Below are 18,970 nucleotides of genomic sequence, written 5' to 3' on the forward strand. Positions count from 1 at the left end.
GCACTGAAAATTTGGATATTAGGGGCGCCTTAGGAGCTGTAAAATAAAAAGCCAGTGTTGGGATAAGTGAGGGAAAAAGTCAATAAAAAGCTCTCTTAAACTTCATGTGTTTGGTTCTGAAGCTATAAAGCTTTTGAATTGTGGACAAATAAAATGAAGTATTTACCTAACATAAATGGAAAAAGAAAGGGAGCCAACCAGATGAGAATACACACCCATATTTGTATACATAAGGTCAGCTGCAAAGAAACCTGTTCAGATACATCCACACTGTCAAATAACTTATCTGCCTGCTTTGGTCCCAGATCTGGTCCTTTGGTCATCTGCACGAGATGGAGTAAAACGACTGTATTCCTCCACATCCCTCCAAGTGTGATTCTGAGAGTAGTTTGCTCCGTGGACTGCTCCTATAGCAGTAGGGATGAAGAGCAAAGCATGTTCTCCAGCACATCCCCATCAGCCCTGCACTCTCAAAGACGCCTTCGCACTCTCCTGTTACTCTCCCAGGGCATGCAATAACCGCCCGTGCTCTTGGGCTATAGAAACACCACTCTCTTTCAAGCTGTCATATAGCCTACGTGAGATCTCAGGCATCTCCAAGTGAAAACTGCAAGAAAGAAAACAACTGTCTCTTAGAGCCATGGGGTCTATAGGGGATCAGGGCCAAGTGAAGGCAGCTGGTTGCTTCTAAGTGGGGTTAAGCCTGTATGGTGGGAGTGTGACCCACTTAAAAACACTGGTCTGGGCAGTTCCTCAGGCAGATGCTGTTAACAGGGTCCATGGTACCCTCTCTCTCAGAGATATGAACCCAGACTGGGTTATGTAAAACTACTGTTAAAAATAAGCAACTCTTTGTAAAGGACTAATTGGTATCGTGGACTGAGAATTCCAGAAAGCACCAGTCAGAGTGCTCAAAGAAAGAGGATATAGCAGAATTTTATTGAATCAGTTCTTTCTACTGATAAACTGCAAGAAGCATGTGGACTTAGTTTCTACATATTAAAAGGCTTGTTGGGCAGATAGATTGGAAAAAGCTTACGATTACAGATACCAATGAAGAGGTGACACACTGGCTTTTGGACATGGACAGTCAGATCTGTCTAGATTAGAGATCAGATAATTATGTTTAGCTATTTTAATAAGCTGTTTCTCATCAGGCATAAATGTATGCTGATCAGTAATTAAAATGGCTGTAAGTATGAATCTCTGCAGTTTTTCTTTAAACAGGCTTAACTATATTTTACTGCCCATTTATTTCGGTCTCTCTGCACAACACTGTGCCCAATATAATAAATGAACTTTTGGGGAGACCAAGTGTGAATACATTCACATCCAGTGATAAACCATTCATTCGGTGGTTATAGCTCATTAGGTGTCATTTCAGAAGCCTTCTGTCTCCATCACTGGTACAGATGTTGGAGAGACAAGCTGCACCTTGTGGCTACGCACAGAACAAAGACCACACAGGGGTCTCAAAGATAAGACAATTAATCTGTAATGACAATGTTTATTAACACCAGTAAAATGTGCAATGATCTCACATCAGGGGAAGAAAAGACTCTTAACTGCAATTTTATCCTAATTTGGCTGAGTGTAAGAGAATAAATCAATGGGATTTTAGAACAGGCTTATATGCTTTATGTGAGTGTTAGTATGAAAAGAATTGAGAATAACACCGCCAAAAGCAGTAGTTTATCCTGTTGAAATTAGGAAGATTCCAAGACATCTTAGAGGGTATTATTAACAGAGCGTGTTTAGGAAAATAATAATTGGGGCTTGGGAGAAGTCTCAGAAAATACATGACTGTTCATATTTTTAATTCTTTTGCAGGTTTGTTTTTATTTTATGGTGGTTAGTATTGGAAAATGAAAGTACTTTACTTCATAATGGAAAATTAATATGCTCCTATTAGGTAAAAGTTTGGACTATTCTGCAAAGTAATTAAAATTGTCAGTGAAAGAAAAGCAACTGAAAACCAAAAGGCCTGCATTTTTCATTTGTGCTGGTGCAGAAACAAAACAAAAATGTTCCCGAACATTTTGCAAATAAAGCAAAACAATTCTGTGGAAAATGAAGTTTTATTTTAAAAAATCTTTTTTAAACTGAAAAGTTATTCTAAAGATCATGCATAGTTGTATGGCATGTCTGATTTATAGCCCACACAGGACATTATAAGAAAGCAGGGCCAAATCCAGAGCAAGCATAAATCAGTTGTTAGCTTAAATAGAGCATTGGACTAGCTGAGAAACTCATCCTTATTCTGCTATGCTGGTAGTAAAAGCAGCACATCTCATTTCTTTCTGAATTAGGTCCCACTCTTGTAAAGGTTCTACACAACTTCCAAGACCATTATTATTCTTATATGAAAGGCTTGTAATAATATATGGCATTACAAGATAGGGGAGAAACCAGTTCTATAAGTCAGAGTCTGTCACAGCTTAAAAAAAGTGCAAAGTCCATCTTCCCTGCATTTGGATGATTTTGCTTAAGAAATGAATCCAGGGAAGTTACATGAGCCACTGGCTGAAGGGAAGACTTATTATATAATAATAAATATTGTAGGAGACAGAGTCACCTTTTCACTGAACATTTTACAAGTTTCAAGATATATCACCCCTGCCATGACATTTACCTGGGGCAGAAGAACCCACTCCCACAGAGTTATCTGGAAAACCTCATTAAGCCAAATTCTGCTCCTTGACACATTTCCAGCAGCTGTTTAAAGACCATGTGGAGCCCTGCATACATCTCAGAAGGCCTAAAGTTCTGCAAGTGCTTACCACTAAGTAATAAAGATCTCGCAACACCTTGCACTTTGCAAATGGGGAAATGGAGACACAGACAGAGACACTGATCCCCTCCCATGGTGTGGCAGAGGCAAAGATAAAACATGCCTTAGGTCAGAGGCCACTCTTTCATCTTTAGACTGCACTACTGCTATTCATAAATGTTTATTCATTTCATATTCCAAATATGCATGACAGTGAAGGCACTAGTAACATTAATATAAATATGTTTTTCATTTGCATTTTACCACACACTACCCATGTGTGGTTTTGTGTTCCCAAAACAGGGAAACTAGGGAAATGCTCTGTCTTCAATTTGATGGATGACCTCTCCTATCTGATATGGAGTCCAAGCAAGTTATCAGAAAAATTTGGTACTACACATACTTTTGCACTGTGGAAGCATCCTCAAGAGTCACGATCACCCTAACACAGAAAAACTGTCTAAGACCTTGTATGACTGTGAGGACAGAGTATATTTTAACTTGTACATGCTGTTTGAGTGCTCCCTTCTACCCTGGGATTAATTCCTCTGTACAGAAAGCATTCCTCAAATACAAATTATTTCATAATCTGACACAAAATAGAGCTGGAAAATGAATTGACTTGGCTGAAATAAATTAAAAATTATGATGGATGTTTTCTGAACACTAGTGAACACTGTAGGCCAGATTCTGTCCTCATTCTGTATAATAAATGTTTGGTAATGGAGCAAAATAAAAGTGAAATGTATCTTCATGCTTGCAGGATTGTAAGAAAGAAGGAGGTCCACTAGGAAAAAAAAAAAAAAAAGTACTTTAACAGTAAACCAGGATGAGGGAAAACACATTATCAAAGTGGAGATACACCAGTGTAAAACTGGAGGAACCTAGTGATAAAACAGCTCCATGAAATATGAAAATACGGAAAATAGTTTTTCATAGAAATGCATCTCCAATGTATATTTCATTATGCCCTTGGGAGTTGCTTATGTATGTCATCTGCATAGAACAGAGTGAAATTCATCTTTGGAGTATTTTGCTGCTAGCTGGGAAATCAACAAAATGTTTGTAAAGGGGAGCTACTAAATGCATTTCTGATTCCCGGGAGGAAGCATTTCTAGCGGCAGCAGGCATGACTAGCTCTATTTTCTACCTTGTCAGACTTTCAGCTAAAAGTGAACTGTAAAGTTCGTGCTAGGAGCTAATGACTGGTATGTGGGAAAGCAGCAAAAAGATTATGTTGCCTTTTCATCCTTGGTTCAGATCTATTCCACATGGCTGTTGGTCAAAAGTCTTTTCCCATCCAAATGCATCTGGAGATAAGCCAGGATACTGGATACTCATTACAGCTTGTAGAGATGGGTTGCTGCCTACATCACATCCTAACTTGATCTAACTGGAATTTGTGCTGTTGAATTGAGCATAGAGAGTGATATATTGTCTCCGATTTCCTCGATGCAATCAGGACATTTAAGCAAATATACCTTGAGTGAGAGCAGCCATACAGAGCAACGGGACTAGCAGTGAGACCATGCCCAGGAGAGCTGTCTCTGTGTCCCAGCTCCACCCCTACATCCATCATCTGGAGGAGAAAGCTTTTTTCTTTCAGCTTGAAGCCTCGCTTGAGTTCTTGAAAAGCATATGTGGGTGGCTATCAGGTCACTGCTCTGATTGTGCTTAAACCCGTTGTGAAGATAAGACCATGGTGGTGGCTCTGCACTGTAGCAGCACCGTGCTGCACGTTGGGTTGCGTGGTGGCACCGCTGTCCCTGGCGTGTCAGGTCCATGGGAAAACAGATCTGCCAGCACCTTCAAGCAGGGAAAAGTCTCTTGCTGGTTTGTGAGAGTCAGAAGGGGATGCAGTACACAGTGGTTTTAAATTGTTTGTGTTCACTGTATTATAACAAACTCTAAGGCAATAATTACTTCCCTGAGGTAATATCAACTGCACTAACAGCATGAGAAATTTGATCTGCCCATTTCCTGGTTTTGGCCACAGCTCATGAAATCACAACTATCAAACGCAGAGCCTGGATGAAAGGGCCATTCTCCTCTATCTACACAGCTATTTTTGGTTCTTCATGGCTTATAAATAAAATAATCTCTGAGCCTGGAATTGCTCAGGAGGTTTTTTTCAACCAAATGGCAAGTGCCTTTAGAGCACTCGGGGAGATGGGGGAAGTCAAAATCATTTTTAGAGTCACAACTGGGCTTTTGAAGCATTCGAAAATGAAAATACGTTCCTAAAAAAACAGATACACATATACTCTGAGTTTGATCCTCTCCCTGGAGAAGCATTCATAGCTTCAGTGATTTCCATGGAGTTATGTCAGATTACATGAGCTGGATATTTGCTTCAGGACATTTTACAATCACAAACAGCAGCAACATGATAAAGATCTCAACATATCCCTTAAAGGAAGGCAAGTGTCACTGACAGACTGGTTGCAAAAATGTCATTCATTAGTAAAAAGGTCCTGAGTGACTGAAAGGGATACAAATGAAATATTTCACCTGTTTGGAGCTTCATTTTTCAGTCCCTTTAATTGTATTTATCAACCACATTTTCCTAATCTTTTCAAAGGTCTGTCTTCCTGCAATTTAAGGTCTGTGTTTGGGAACCTCAGGTTAAACAGAGCCCTCCCTTTCAGTCTCTAAGCCTGGGGACACACTGGAAAGTCGAGGACTACTGCTGCAAGATAAGAGGGAACCTGAGATTTGAAAGATGGCTCAAACCAGACACTGACTGAAACAGCAGGCTATGTAAAATGCAGGTGTAAGTACAGACAGTGGCACTGGCATTATATGAAGTAGCAACCACTGGTTAGGTAATTACAGATGGTGCTTTGAAGCCATGCACACTTACTGTGTAAGCATGTAGAGACTAAAAGCACGAAGTGTGATCTAATCCAGAACACAGTAGCATCCTTGGAAAGAAGTTCCAAAGAAAATTAAGGCAAAAAAGATGTAATCTCATAGCATCAAGCATGAAATGACTGAATATTTGACTTCCTCAATCACTCCTACCTTAGGCAATGAAAACAAGCTTATACTCCAGGGTGAGAAGGAAAATTTATGAGAATTATGGAAATCAATCACAGTGTTTTATTCGTCCACAGTGTGCAGGAATTTCTCAGAATCCAAATTTTTTTTTTTTTCTTTTGTTCCAAACACGAACAAAGAATACGTACTGAATTAGAGTAGAAACTTTTACATCTGGTTTTCCAAGATAGAGCTGTAGCATAAGCAAGAACACAGTCCTACTTAGGGGTGACAGAGACTGTCTAATTCTCTGATTTGTGCAGCAATAAGGTGAAGATCTCCAGTTCTTGCACAACACATAATCTAAAACAGAATTCAATTCTAAATCCATTACAGAATACCGAAGCTTTTATGCTATTAAACTTTTCCCCCTCTTCCACCAAACTGATGTTAGTGAGCAAGCATGAATGGATAGTACTACAATCAACTAATGGTAAGGATAACCCCAAAGTATTTGCACAGTTGTTCCTGTTCCCTGTCTGACCTGCTCTGCTTTATGTCAGTGTCTACTTTAAGGGGTAGGAATTGTCTTTCTGTACTGTGGTTTATGTAGTGTCACAAACATTGATATTGATCTCTTGCAGCAAAGGTTTCTGTTTGATCTCACCAGTGTAAGAGCATGTATGCTATTTTCATCAGGGCCTTTCCAGTCAGTTGATTCATTAGTTTTGCACAAAGCAGGATTGTAACTGGGCAGTGAGGAGGGGGAAGTTCTATGTGCAGAATAAGATTTAGGAATTCCTATATTTCCTGTAAGGCAGAGGCTATTTTGATGTTGGCTCGTTATGTTTGGTCTTCCTTTAAAAAAAAAAAAAAAAAAGTATCTCCCCAAAGCAGAGGGCAATGGCATCTAATTTTCTCATCCACTGATTGTAAAATCTTTATTTAATAAACTTAAATTTTACCTTCTCCCTCTTAACTTCTCCACTAATTCTGTGACATGGTAACCTTGTTCTGAGTGTAAATGTCCTTCCTCTCCCAGTCAGAGATAACAAATGTCCTTGACAAAATAGTACGTCTTCATTTTTCACAACAGAGTTGCTATCCCACTGGTTGCTTAAAAAGCAAAATTAATGTTTTGTCTGTGGGAGCAATTTAAGCTGAGATAGACTGTGGGTATTAGCCTCTCAGAGATCATCCCAAGCTGATGTTATAACCTTGTTCAGTTGATACATCTGGTGGTATATGAGCTTTCCCATAGCAGCATCAGCAGAAATGGTTTAGTTTTGGATCATGCAGTAGGATTATGAATCTGTAACATTAGCACTGTCACAGGTGGGTATTCTCCTACGTGGGCTCTGACTCACTTGTCTTTTGCATTCTTGTAAGAAGGAAAATCCTTAGAGATGTAAATCAAAGGTATTAGTAGGAAGCAACTGATATTCATCTGCAGGAAGCAGGAAAAAAGTAAAAATCCCAATGGTCTTGCATTACATCATCTCCCTCATTTGAGCCATAGTTAATCCCAAACTGTTCGACATCCTGTGGATGTGAATTTAGGTGTCAAGTGCCATGGAAAGTCTCCTGTGGAGGAGATGTTGAGAGAGAGTAAGGGTATGGTTCAATTTCAGAAACCAAAGTTCAGCATGCCTGTATGTTCATGTTTACGTGGGAATGAAGGGTCTACGCTCGTCATGTCCAGCCAGGGCTCTATGATGTTGCTTAAACAGAATCACCTAGTACCACCTGAGAGAGCCACAGGAGGCTGGCTGGTGTGAGACAGGACCTGTCAAAGACCCATGCTTTTCTAAATGGCAGCTAGAGCCACGTAAGGTACTACAGGGAATTTCTAATGCCACTTCATACCTGCATTCAGCCAACTGAATTGAGCCCTAAGTGTCTCTACCGCTCCTTATGCAGACAGCCAAGCAGCAAGCACAGCCCAGAAAGTAAGTGGCACTGGTTACCAGAGAACTGAGTGAACAGCACTGGTTCTCTTAATCAAAAGATTTTCCAAGGCAGAAATTTCTCTGACAGAAATTAATTGCCTCCCTGCAATTGCCCCAAAGTAGAGTGGAAGCAGTGCATCTCTGTGCCCTTCTCTTTTCCTGTCTTCTTACACCTTTAGATCTTCTCTGACACAGACTAGTAACATTTGAAGTTCTCTGTGGGGAGAGTGAGTCCAGCTCAAGGTCTAGAAAATAATTCGATATCCTGGGATGTTGAACTGTGACAACTAGCCAGCTTACTTGCCTCTCAATTCCTGTCCTTGGTTCTCTTTGCCTTTCTCAGGTACTCTTTTATATATCATCAGAAGCTGTATTTAAGTAGCAAAGACATTTTTGACATTACTCAGGAGGAACAGCATCATTATTCTAGTGCTTTATAGCCCAGAAGTGCTTCAGAACCTACAGGCATGGTTGTTTGCTGTGCAGCAGGTCCCTGGTGTCTAATCTCCCAAGTAAGTATGTGACTCATTCGTGCTACAACAGCGTGGGACCATAAATATCAGAGGTTTAATCGCTCAACACAAGGCCATGTTCATGTGTGGTTGATGAATCCAAGTCTCTAGATAGTAAACACTCAGGCCCAAAACAAACCAAGCCTGCAACCAAGAGTAAAAAGCTTTGCTGTTTTGTAGAATTTCGTGTTACAAGGTAGACCTTGTAGTCAGTAGATCAAGAGTAGTCCCTGCTGAGAATTATGCTAACTTTAATAACTAAGTTTTGTTGTTGTTCCTGTCTTAGTATCCTTTTAAGGCCAAAAATATGTTCATTGTGTCATGAACTGTTTCCAGTCAAAATATGCCTGACAGATTCTAATTAATACATTCAAAGGGACAGTTTTAGTACAGTTTCTCACAGACACTTCTATAGCGATTGTGTTTCAAGGGGGCAGTAAAACTACAGGGAGGTTTTGCACTATAACAACACTTGGCTGTTTATCTGGGCTCAAGGTTACTTGGGTGTTACATATTACTTCCTGCTGGAGCGTGAATTTAAGAAGGAAAATATCAAGCATCTTTCAGGTAAAGGGCTGCATCATCCTAGAGATTTTTTAGCAAAACAAGTGGTCTAAGCCCTAGTAGAGAGAGAAAGATCTCAAGGACACATATGTGCTCCTTTGCATTCATGTAATTTCCACTTAACTAATTGTTGCTGTGGTGCAAGTCAAATACAGCATAGAGATACCATTACAGAAGTACCACTAGGGACTTCAGCGTTACAGGTACGTCGAAACTGCACTTAAAGCAGCATTAAAATCCTGCTAGTTCACGAATTAATGGTAACTTTGGAAACCAAATTCTGACACAATAGCTCTTCAGGGGACAACCTGGAGGAGGAAAAGCATTTTCATTTGGCTTTGACAATCTCGCTTGTTTTCTTGGCCCCTTTTTTACTAACAGCCACTTCAAACCCAGAACTTGCAGAGTACACTCACACTCTAGTACAAGGCTCAGAATACATGGCACATTTCAACCTTTTAATCACAGCCACTGATCATTGTTCTTCATAACCTAATTTAGCTCTGCAAACAAGACAATTAAAATGTCAAGTTTCATCAGTTGCATTGATTTTTCGAGAGCAGCCTCACACTTGGCTACAGCCTTGACTGGGATGTCTCCCTACAGGCTCTGCTCTTTCCTTGCCCTATTCAGATCCCAGGACTGATCTTCAGAGGCTGAAACTCTCAGACTGAAAGACTTTATTAGTTGCATGCGATCCCTGGTGGCATCCAGAGGGTACAATAGAAATAGGAGTAACTTTCCAGCAAAGCCTCAAGCTCCACTGCTCAAGAAAATATGGTTCTCTACTGTATGAGCTGCCAGTCCTCCACTCCCACTAGTAGCAGCAAGGCAGCTTCTCCCTGTGATGAATTTCCTGCAGTGCAACAACTTTTCAAGCTTCAATTTTGAACTAGAGTATATAGTTTAATGAGAGCTGAAGCCCATAGCAGGAGAAGCAACAACAAGCAAGATGGGCAGAGGGTTCACCCTGTACAAACCTCCCTACGTTTGAAGAGAAATAGCCACTTGTGCCTTAGTACTTTGGTTCCCGAGCAAATGTTGTTCAATGGGTACATTAGACAGGTCTGGGGTCTAACAAAAACTACTATAATAAAATTATACTGCACAATAACTCATTCTTATCATAATTCCCAACTACTGAACTCTAGGCTGCTTCAGCTCTACCTTAACCAAAAATTGAGCTTTAAAAAATTCAGAGGAGGGCACTACAGAAAATCAGAGTTCACACCAGAATCTACACGGTGTGGGATAAAAAATAAGTACAGATGAGAAGTAAGAGAGAATGTGATTATGAAAGGAAAGGTGAAATCTAGTCACTTCTTCCTGTTTATCTAATGTTACAATGCAAGAACATCACTCTCCGGAAAGATTAATAGCTGGTACATCTAGTTTATAGCAACATAAGAGGAAATGATGCTCCAAACAGCAGCTGTTTAACCTGTGCATTGCACATCCAGAGGAGATCATCACATCACTTTAATTGTCAAAATGTTGAAACAGTTTCTGGTCTTCAATAAATATCTCTAATTATAGGTGGTAGGGCATTGGAGGGCTTTGTGAAAGAGTCATGATTTAGACCTTCAGAGGAGCACTGCCAGGCCTGAGGTCTGTTTTATCATGGATATAAATGCTGGGCTCACACTACCAGGAATGTCTAATCCATGACTAACCAGAAGAATCTGAGTCCACAGCATAAAAAATAACCCCAAGGTCTACATTGGTGGGTAGTCAGGAATGTTAAGCACTAGAAGGCAGTAATCAAGCATGCCAGAGTTTACAAGATCAAGTAAGATTTACTCCTAACCTGACTCCTAAAAATATTGAATAGTATACACATCCTAATCTGGAAAGGTCTTTGAACATACTTCATCTAGAAATAAAAGTGGGCATCTTGTGGCAGCACACTTGCATAGAATAGAAACTGACTGTCTCCAAGTTGAGATGACAGCCACCTTGAACTCACTAGCTCTTATACCTCCCTCTGCTACTCCCCCCCCCCCCCAAATTTTTTTTTCGGTAAAAAAATATTAACAGTGGGAGAGCTTCATTTTTGGCAACTCTTTCTTTTTACATTCAAGTCAAGCCAGTGCTATTGGACCAAATCTTCAGCTGGTGTAAATCAGCATGATTCTGTTGGTTTCACTGAAACTCAAATGAAGCTCAAACTTGTCTCTTGGCTTCAGTCACACTATTCTGGTCTGCACAGAGGGTTTGCCCTACTGCCCGTTGTAGTTCATGCAGGTCACGGTTCACTGACCATTTTCCCTCTACTTAGAGCCAGTGAGACCTCTGACCTGCTCTCCTTAAGGCTTTCACAGCCCAGGAAGGAAGCAGCCAGCATGGTCGCTCCCTCCTTGTCTCCTCTTTGTAGACCATCGGGGCACTCAAATTGTGTCACTGCGCCTCTGGGACTCACAACTGAGAGGCAGTTTGGAAGAAAACTACTCCAGTTACCTCTGAAAATCTGGTATGATTCTACACTTGAGTTTTTCAGATCCTACACATTGTTAAGATGCTCATGAGACTAGGATTGTCGGCAGTGAGGAATGAACCAGGGAATCCAGCTTCTCAACACCAGAACCCTCCTGTTGTCTGAGCTCTTTCAGCTCTGTTGCATAAAGGTCTAGCAAGATCTTCAGCTCTCCTGTGTAGTCCAGCCACCTGGATCACAATCATACTAAACTCATATTTTCTCCAGCATCTTAGAGCAGTGTCCTTTGCAACTCATAGCTTAAAGAACCAAGAGTCAGTTTGGGACTTAGTGACCATTTAATTGTACATGCTCCCTCTTCTATGTTATCCATATGCACAAATAAGAACAGTGCATGTGATGCCAATTTTGCTAAAAACTATATAACTAAATGTATATCAGAAAGATATATGTAAGTAAATTTTAAGGCAAGGTAAAAATACAGAAAAAGATACTTGCAACTTCTAGATAGGTCATTGCAGGCACAGAATTATGAACCTACTATTTTTCCCTCACCTGCCCTCTGAATTTTTGGCATACCCTTGCTGTCATACACCTTGCATTGTTTGTTGCTTTAAGTGAATGCTAATGCTAAAAGAGAGTAATTTGATGGCAAATTGAAGGAACGTTTAATCTAATCAATGCTTGCTTTGAACTTCTGCAATGCTATGAAAGCTTGTCAAATTACCATATTTACATAGTGCAGCTGCTCTTCATGAGCCTGCACATTATACATTATTTAATGCTGCACGTAGGTGCCAGCAGAGCTCAGGACTGTGGTTGCACGTGCAGAAATGTCTTCATGCTTTGTTGCAACCTATCTCTGGTTGCACAAGTAATATCAGAATCTTAAGAGAACCTTCTGTGAGGAAAGTTCAGTGTTTTTCTGCTGGTCTCATTCAAAACCAACAAGAACAGAAGCACATGAAAAAGTAATTGAAAAAGTAAGTTAACTGAACTATTTCCAACTTCCAAAGGAGCGCTAAGCAAGTTCAGTTTACAGAGAAGCTTCAAGTAACAGAAACAAATAAACAGTTTAATTTGGATGAAATCAAGATGGTATTCAAAGTAAATCTGAGCACTGTTTTTCCTCATAGAATTATACTTAATGAATGTAATATACTTTATGAAAAAAAAATATAGGCAAGAAAGTCTTAATTTACAGAAAAATTTCAGCCTACACAGGAAAACGTCACATAGTAGCATTACCTGGTGGAATCCAGAACTGGAGATTTCTGTCTATGTCACCACTGCAGGGTGGCTCTCAGCAAGTTATACTTTATCCATGTACCTTGTGTTTATCATAGAGCAGTGAAGTATGTTCTTCTAGTGAATAAGTCATCTTGCAGGACTGTAGGTGTAAACAGAATTACGTAAGAGCTAATACCAAATATTTATATTAACTTGCTTATATAGCTGAAAACATCCCATGGATAGAAGCTACATGCAAGTGTGTAATTGTGAAGCATTAACTGGAAAACAGGAAACATCATTTGCTTATCAGCAATAAATTGGTAGGACTGGCAAAATATTTTGAAGGCTGCTAGATACATACTCAGGATTTAGGAACCCCAAATTTAGCTTGTATAAAGTCAAGGTAACAGCTGAAGGAAGGCAATACAGGCACTACATAAGAAATTTGGAAAAGAGTAATGCCGAAAGTGATCTGGAAGCTGCACTGAATTACAAACAAATCAAAGGTTGTAACATTATACGATTGTGAAGAACAGCGGCATGTGCTTGGGTTTTGTGAATGAAAGTTCCTATCAGTGTAGAAAGAATGTAACAAAAAACTTAAGTATAAAAGCTGTTTCAGTACCTGAAACGTAAATACATCTATGCTAGGCTTTCCTTTATTAATTTTATAGCATGCTTTAGGCAAAATGGGCATACTGGAGGAAATGGGAGAATAAGCAACAAAAAAGGACAGGGGCTCAGTGGGTGAATATGTAACCAAAAAAATTAAAGGATATGAATAATCAGAAAGGCAGCAATACTGAGAAAACCTAAAGCTACTCCTTAAGTCCTGTTATTGAAAAAATAGGATTTTTATGAAGAGGCCACACCAAGAATTTTTATTATTTTTTTTTAGAATATTCTGAAAGCTATTAATTATTAAACAAACACCCCTACATTGTTTGTGGAAACCAAGTAAAAGAATGCAAAGCAAATATGCGAGTAAACTAACTAATAACTAGTGTTTATTCAATTACTGTTTTGTACAAACAAGCAGAATGTTTTAATATCAGTTTGTAAACATCTCCTTACCCAAACTGCATGTTCACTTGAACATCATCTACGTGCGAGTCAGCTGAAAAAAAGCACATGCAAAACACAGGCTAAAATTCAAAGGGAAAAGCCCTTAAAAGTGCAATAAGAAGGAATGAAGAAGGATGAAGAAAAGCAAGGAAAAAAAGTAATTATTCAAATTTTTTCTTGATGAACAATGTTAGAAAACTCAACCACAGAAAGACCAAAAAATATCTATTCATCTTTAATAAACTCAGTTCTGGATTGGCAAACGGAAGATTTTAAACAAGGTTGTCTGCCAAGAAGAAGAGAAGTGGAAGTCCCAGCTGTAATTAAATAGATTGACTCCTCTTCCTCTGGAAGCAGCAGAGCAAGAGCTCCTCTTTAGTGGCTCTTCAAAACTTCCCCCTCTCTGTGGCTGTTGCAGTGAAGACCACTTGGCTCAAGGGAGGCTGAATTAGGAACAGTATGAGGACTGGAGATTCTTAGGACTTACAGCCTTTTCATTCAGGTGTTCGCATGAGGAGGAAAAAAATTATTTGGGGGAAAAAAGGAGTGCCTCAGCTGAGGATCTCCCTTCCTTCCTGCCCGGGGAGCTTCCAGCCTGCCAGGGAACTCCGGCTGGGGAAAAGGGCAGCAATTGCCCTCAGCTGCCTCCCCTCCTCTGCCAAGAGACAGGTGCTGACGATGCAGATTGCTGGGCTCTCTCCTCCTCCGCAGGTTAAAACAGAAGAGAATTTGCTTTTCAAATACAGAGGTTATCAGCTTTGATGACTCAACTGTACAAACCGTAGATCCTAGTTAGGTGTCCCCCTCAGCAGAACCACTCCCTTCCTCACTGGGACGGTTAGAGCTGCATGAAGCTGAGGACATGCATCCTTTACTGAAACGTCTTATCCTTCTCAAGCGAGTTCTCAGGTTTCTGAGGTTTTCTACCTCAACTGATATTGCTTGAGCAACCATTCAGCTTCCCTATTAGGATAAGCCAAGGATGAAGAATTTCTAGGATATGATGCAGTCCCTTATATAAGGGCAAATCAGCTGAGTGGTGACTTGTTTTTACAGCTTGCTTTTAGACACACTTTTCCCTTACTTCGTCCTCTCTCCTGAAGCTCACACCCCCAGAAGCTAGTACAACCCTGCACCATGCCAGCTGCTCAAAACCCAAGGGAAGCCGCCCTTGAAGGTGCCCTGGACCATCTGGCTGTGACCTTGCTGGCTGGGCCAGCCAGCTGCTCTGCTGGGGGATGCTGCAGGGGTGGCTGGTATGTCCTACAGCTCATGGGCAGCATTTCCTGGGAGGAATCCAGGCTCTTCTTTCCAATCTACCTTGGTTTAGAAATCTTCTGAATGTTATTAGATTCTGTAAGACCTGACCTTTAAAAGTCAGGGGTGCAATTAACCAATCTGGCCAGCGCCACATCAGCAGCTCAGGCTAGCCTAGGAGAGGCAGGAACCAGACAGTTCACTTCTGACTAATGTTATTAAAGAGGAACAGGAGGTGAACCCAGACGGTCTAATTAAACTGCAGCAGGTCTGCTCAGCAGGCTGTTATGATTGAGTGCAAAGCAGAGATACTGTGCAAAGCATGCTAGAATCCCTGGGCTTCATCTAATTACGTGGCATAGCCATTTTTGTGTTGATTTGCTGGCAGTAGCCTGTCATCCAGCTGGCAAAAGAATGGGAAGGTATCCAGAGAAATGGGGATCCTCCACTGCCAATGCTCTGGTCCAGAGGCCTCTGTACTAACTCACTTTATCAAAACCAATGCATAAAGGCATGGCTAGAATGGAAGGACAGGCAGTGTGGCCAGGAGATTGCCTTCATTATCTGTATGAGTGACTCTGCTCTGTTTTCATTTGTATGTCAGAAATAGCCCTGTATGTAAGAGTGCCCCTGAAGATCAGAGGAGTCATTTGCCCGGGTCTGACTCAGTGTTTCTTTGGTGTAGGTGAAGATGCCAGCTCTAGAGCCTCTGGCCAGTACTAAATGGTCACTTTCTCTCCCAGTCCCATCTACTTTAGATATGGACTTAAATGGCAAAATAGAAATTCTGCAGAAAGGTGAATCTTGCGGCTCTGTTGGGCTTTTTTGCTTTTTCTGGTATTTCAGTTGGCTTGAATTGTGGACTACGTTTGCCTGTGTCAGTGTTTGCTGTCCTTTCCACTGGGGATCTACTGACATTTCTTGCTTCTTTCTCTCTCTTCATCCAGCTCACAGTGAATTGCCTCTGGTTCCATGCAGCCTTTTTCTGTTAACACAGAAAACCTTGGACTTAAGATAAACTACTTTTACTTGGATCAAATGGGCCAAGCCTGAATTCGGCTTTTATTTAGGCTGGTAGCCTACCCACTCTGTAGTACAAACACGAGTCAAACCTGGTTGGTTGGTGCTGATTGTTTTGGCTCCTGGTTTCTCTCATCTCTTGTTCTGAGAAGCAGAGGAGTTTTCTTAGCAGTTCACTGTGGAAGAGCCACAGGCTCGTCGTTTACTCACAGAGAGCCTTGGGCTGTTCCTAATCTTCCTACAGGACACCAAAATGACCCTGCATATTCAAGGAACCCAAATATCCTTAACATTATTGAAAATTGAATGTATGTAATGGGAAAAAGCAGGGAGGGTATTCTTAAATGTAGGCATTAGCTTCCTGCAACTCTTTACCCAAGGGTCAGAGTCAGGCTCCTCCAGATTGTAATCCAATGCAGGAACCTAATCTATCAACTAGAAAAAAATCTTGGAGAAATTAGTCTTGTGAGGCTAAAGACAGTTGTTGCAAATAGATCCCTAACACATCTTAGATCTTAGCCTAAGCCTCCAAGTTTTCTAGTGTTTAGCTGATTATGCAAGTGAGCAGCTATGTATTTCATGTCTGTTAAGTAAGACGGGTGCAAGAGCTTGGGCATTGATTTGTTTAGGCTTAAGAACCTAATCTAAAAATCATTTGAAGCTTCCTAATGATTTCTCAGCTAAGCCTCTGAATTGCCCCTCTTACTTGTCTTTCTCTATTTGAGTACTGCTGGTAGAATTTGCAGCTGAAAAATATACTACTTTGACTTGCAGAAAAACATTGTTAGCATGATTAGCTCCGAGGAAACAAAAAACTCTAACACTTTTATACTTGCTCCTGATTTATGTCTGTTTTTTCACCTCTACTTTGCTGTCCTGTATAGTATAGCATTGTTAATCCAGTTCCATAATAATGCACAAAACTCCCAATTATTTTAAAGTAGAAGCTATAGGAATAATTAGATATATTGCTGATATAATCTATAACGAAAGTCTAAACTGGCATAGGTGCATTAGTACTTGCAAAGCTAGTAAGGGTTGTATCTCTTCTTGGAAGTAAAGAAAATGACAGAAATTGCAAGTTATAAACAGGGACTGAGGGCCAATATTTTTAACAGAAGTATGTCCCTAATACTGCAAATAAGTGCCAGGAAACTTGGTGCTTCTGGAAAATCTGATTAGGTCCCTATTTGCATCTTAAGAGCTTAAATATACTTAAGCTTATAGTAAATGAGAACTTTCAACGGAGGCTGATGTTGGATCTGGGCCTTTGAAAAAAATCTAACCTCACTGAAGTGATTGGGAAATCTTTCAAATGCCTTTTAAAGATTTCCCAATCTTTTAAGTTGGGGTCATCCAAAATTTTGACAACCATAGACCAAATGATATGATAAGAATTTGCTCAGATTGGGCTTTTGGAGACAAATATATTTTATGATCTTATAGAGCAGTGGAAAAATCATTTTGCCAGGCCTAGCTGGAAAAGACCCATGGGCCATCAGCTGTGCAGCCATGCACCAAGCTTATGGAGTGACTAGTTATTCATTAACCCCCTTTTTATGATACTTGCTCTTTTCCTGATCAAAGGAAGGAAAAAAGCATACTTGCTGCAATTCAAGTCCTACTGGAGAGAAGCATAAGAAGATTTATTTACTACATAATCTTTTCAAATGGAATTAAAGAGAATTTAATTTGGCTTAAATCATAGACTTGTCCTCTGCGTGAGTGGATCACAACTTACTTGCCTACATTTGAGAATCAAGACTCACACAGATACTGAAATCTAAAGACTGCTGGGAAATGTGGCCAATGCTATTTGGATGAGTAAGGGGAAAGACAAGGTGTGGGAACATTATTATTGAGAACTAGTGTCCAACCATAGTTAGCAGAGGAGTTATCACATTTTTTTGTCTTAAGATCCTTCTAGTGAAAAAAAAAAAAAAAAAATTCCTTCCTGAAAGGGCAGGAAAAGAAAGACAGAGTGATCAAGCAGAAGGATGGGGAAACCTGCCATGAAATTTTACCTCAAGTTGAAGTATTTCAGGTTTTCTTTCAGAAAATGGGAGGGGTGCATTGGAAGGGCAATAGCCTAAAATGGCAGCATTTTCATCAAAAGAGTTCCAGTCAAATCTCTACTGACCAGGGCAATGATAGTTGTAATGTACTCATTTTTCTCTACATACTTCCTGTACTTCCCTCATATAAATTTGAACTTAACTACCCTGTCCCCCCTCCCCTCAGGCCTGTGATTGTACTAAACCAGTGTTTTTACCATGAGCCCTTTGGCACACAACCCTGCGATACCTCTTTGGATTCATTAGTCGCCTGTTGTGGTTTACAGCGCATCCATCTGCCATGCGTTAGGCCCTCTGGTCGCGGCTAGCAAGAAGCTAGCTTGAGTCTGGTGGAGCAAGACCGTAATGAAGCAACAGCTGAGTTTAATCCTAGCAGTTATTGTCCATGTTTCATTAGCTGTGTGTTTATGGACATTTGTGGGATGTTGTTTTCCTCCTCTGTTAGGCTACGTGCTTTCTTTTGTAATTAGTGTCGCTTGAAGAAAGACCTGCTGGAATAAATAGATGAGGCCTTTGGCTTAGTGAGAATGGCACAAAGAGACAGGTAGGCATTTGGAGTGATGCCTTCAACCAAAACTGGACACTTGTAATGTACGCACTTCCAAGGGACTAACCCTGCCAACACACTCCACAGCAAGCGCCTACACCCCCCCAGCAGTAATTGGTGAGCGGCTGCAGTGCTCCCCACCGGTACCATCTAGACAGTTGTGGAAGGCCCAGGCAATCAAAGAATAGGGAGAAAAAGTAGCCAGCTGGTTTTCGAGGAGTTCCCTGCCCGAACAGTCAGAATTTGACCTAACAATCCTTTTCCCAATGATTTTTGAAGTTGATTTAGTTTAACCAAGTTTCATAAGAGAAAGACCAGGAGTAAGCCTATCCACATAAGAGCTGTTGAGACTTAGCAGTTGTACTTTAATTTACATGCAAGATGATTTTCCAGGTGCAAGCAAGCTTTTCAGAGCCATGAATAGCAAAGGAAACACTTGAAAAACTAGTGAAATGTTTGCAAGAACCCTCACACAGAAGACATTGGAGGGATGAGAAGCTCTCTCTTTAGGAGACTGCTTTACAATGCAGGAATTTAGCCTAGGCCTCCGTGTTTCCAGCTATTG

At 40.5% G+C, this 18,970-nt stretch overlaps 1 protein-coding gene across 2 annotated transcripts in view; it reads left to right on the top strand.

The window, feature by feature from the left end:
* Positions 1-18,970, top strand: part of RERG (RAS-like, estrogen-regulated, growth inhibitor) — a 106,781-nt gene that overhangs the window by 55,289 nt on the left and 32,522 nt on the right. The window lies entirely within an intron of this gene.

Source organism: Haliaeetus leucocephalus, unplaced genomic scaffold (genome assembly GCF_000737465.1).
Source record: "Haliaeetus leucocephalus isolate CR32 unplaced genomic scaffold, Haliaeetus_leucocephalus-4.0 Scaffold206, whole genome shotgun sequence".
In the NCBI taxonomy this organism is placed as follows: domain Eukaryota; kingdom Metazoa; phylum Chordata; class Aves; order Accipitriformes; family Accipitridae; genus Haliaeetus; species Haliaeetus leucocephalus.